The sequence below is a fragment of the Oryctolagus cuniculus genome, chromosome 1 (assembly GCF_051225735.1).
Source record: "Oryctolagus cuniculus isolate XC-2025 breed Fujian yellow rabbit chromosome 1, ASM5122573v1, whole genome shotgun sequence".
NCBI classification, from domain to species: Eukaryota; Metazoa; Chordata; class Mammalia; order Lagomorpha; family Leporidae; genus Oryctolagus; species Oryctolagus cuniculus.
This window is the reverse complement of record NC_142867.1, coordinates 60,747,973-60,751,088: the sequence shown is the minus strand read 5'-3', so window position 1 is coordinate 60,751,088 and position 3,116 is coordinate 60,747,973. Positions and strand designations below refer to the sequence as shown.

General features: G+C 36.4%; 1 pseudogene; it reads right to left on the bottom strand.

The window, feature by feature from the left end:
- Window positions 1–1,070: 1,070 nt before the first annotated feature.
- Window positions 1,071–1,943, bottom strand: LOC138849712 (olfactory receptor 52B2-like; annotated as a pseudogene).
- Between the last annotated feature and the right edge of the window lie 1,173 nt (window positions 1,944–3,116).

Below are 3,116 nucleotides of genomic sequence, written 5' to 3'. Positions count from 1 at the left end.
ACAAAGTGAAACCAAGATGCATAAGGATACACAAGTCACACACACCCCAACATCATTTCATAACTTTCCATCTGCTTGTAGACAATGATCCATCTTTCTGCCAAAAATATGTTTTTCTTCAATGCTTGCAAATTTGAAGTTTCAGAATTCCATTTAAAAAATAAAAAAAAAAGATTGAGACCAGTGTTAAAAGTATGGCTCTGCAAAAACTGATGAAGAGAGGGAAGGGAATGAGGAGGAGTGGCAGGGAGCAGGGGAGTGAGGGAAGTGTGGTTGTCTTCCTGAGATTACAACTAAGGAATGCATAAAATCTGCTCTCTTTATAATAAATTTAAAATTTAAAAATAAATAAATAAAATTTATTAAAGTTCCTTACATATAAAATGTAATCAATACCAATCTTAACCTTTCAATGGTTTTGTGTTTTTAACTAAGCACTCTTCTATATTTGCTACTTAATTTGATTTGAACTTGTAGTAATAATAACAATAATGTTAGTCATGATACAGTCTTGGAAGGTAAGCAAGAAAAGGCAGAGGAGCCTCTGGGAATACTGGAAATCTCATGTACATCAAGCCTAAGTCATGTTTCTCAGGCAACAAACTTCAAGTTAGAATTATAGCTAACACTGAGATTCCATGCAATGCTGGACAATGTGCCAAGTAGTTTACATACTTAATTTAACCCTCACCCAAAAACCTTAGAGCATAAGTATGAGTGGTTTTACTTCATAAATAGGTATTAAATTTTCAAAAGATGGGAATCTCATCATCATCAAAAGTAGAAGGTAAGGGAGGCAGGATTTGAAATCAGATATACTTTATTCCAAAGCCCATGTCCTTTCCACTACAACTCACTATAATTGCTAAGCTTGGGAACTTAGAAAGCTCTCTTTGTTCCTGATGTTAAACATGGAAGGGACCAGGAACTGTCCAAGACTTCCACATGACAGATAACGTGTGAGTCATACTGTCCCTGATTTTCTGGTGTCTGCTCCAGAGATGTGGTTAAGTAGAGATTTGGTAGAAAAATGTGGACACAGTGGAGGATATTCTTGCCAAAGCAGTGGGTCAAGAAAGCAAAAAATCACAGGATGACAAAGAAAATAACTCCAGTGTGAGAACCACAGGTATTTAGAGCCTTATGTCAGACTTCCTGGGAAGGAAATCTAAACATAGCTTGGAGGATCAAAGTGTAAGAAACACCAATAAGTGCAACATCTACTAAAACTGATGCCATTGATGCTGAAAATCAGACCACCCCAATGTGCTCACAGTATGAGTGGGGGATTATATGGGTCTGATGGTATGGCAGCCTCTTCAGCAGAAATATGATAGGAAAAATGGTCTAAATGCTCCATCCCCAGATAGCCAGGGTAATTTTTCCATTTGCCATTGGAGTTAAGATGACTGTGTATCCCAAGGGAGTACAAATGGCCACATAGCGGTCAAATGCCATGGCCAGCAGGATTCCTGATTGAGTCACAAAGGCAACATGGATGAAAAACATCTGAGTAATGCAAACTCCAAAGGCTATCTCCCCAGCATAGAACCAGAAGATAGTCAACGTCATGGGCACAAGAGGTAGACCACAAGATGTATGTGCCAGCCAACACAGATAAAAGACATACATGTGTCCAAGGAGGGTCACTGAAAACAATAAGGATCAGTTCTCTATTTCCTAAGACTACAGTGATGTATATAAAGCAGAAGGGGACAGAAACCCTGATGTGATTTTGTTTCAGTCCTGGGATGCCAAAAAGGATGAACACAGAAGGAAGGGAAGATCATGAGATTGGCCCCAAACATGCCTGATTTTGAAGACTATATAAAAACTAAAGAAAGTAAGAGTCCATAAGCAATAAATTCCACTAAGAATTGAACATTAGATCAGTAATGTCTTGACTTAGAATATATAATGTTATGCTTTCACTTCCCACATTATCATTGCAAACATAAAGAAAGATTCCTGATGATACCCTAACCCACTGTTGGTGGAAATGTAAACTGATAAAGCAACCATGGAAGACAGTATGCAGATGCCTCAAAAATCTGAATCTAGGCCTACCATATGATCCAGCCATCCCACTCCTGGGAATTTACCCAAGGGAAATGAAATCAGTAAACAAAAGAACTATCTGCACCTCCATATTTATTGCAGCTTAATTCACAATAGCTAAGACATGGAATCAACCTAAATGCCCATCAACTGAAGACTGGATAAAGAAATTATGGGATATATACACTATGGAATACTATACAGCAGTAAAAAAAAATAAAATCCTGTCATTTGCAACAAAATGGATCAATCTGGAAAACTTCATACTTAGTGAAATAAGCCAGTCCCAAAGGGACAAATAATATATGTTCTCCCAGATCTGTGAAAACTAATAGTGCACCTAAAATGAATGCGGTAGAAGTGAAATTGACACTTTGAGAAACAATGACTTGAACAGCCTTCAACTTGACTGACAAGGAACAGTTTTTTATTTTTATTTTTTTATTTATTTTTCTTTTCTTCATACCAAATGTTGAACTCTTTACTTAACATACAGTTAATTATATGTATATAAAGTCAATTAAAAATAGATCTAAATAAAAAAATAAGAGGGGGAATAAGAGAGGGAAGAGGAAGTTTGTAACTATAAAGCTGTAAAATGCCATCTTAATGGTTAAAGTGATCATATTAAGTGTTAAAGTGAATGGAAGTTAAAAGTTAAAAGTTAAAAAAAATAAAACATGGGACAGACATTTGGCCTAGCAGTTAAGATCCAATTAAAAAAAAAAGTGTTAAAGTGAACATATAGATATGATTAAGTGTTAAAGAGACCATATAAATAACATCAAGTATGTGGTAAAAATAGTAGACAAAATTAAAAAGGAGGGAATGTCCAACATGGGAAGCAGTCCACACAGCAGACTAATAGAATGAAAATCACTTTAAGTAACATCTGACCTCAGAATCAGCCCTTAAGGCATTCAGATGTGGCTGAAGAGCCCATGAGAACAATTCAGGCAAGGAAAGCCAAGACTCTGTGGCAAAAAAATATTCTACATGAAGGATCTCTGTGAATGAGACCCCAGTGGAAAGAAGGGGCTATCAAAGGATGATGTACT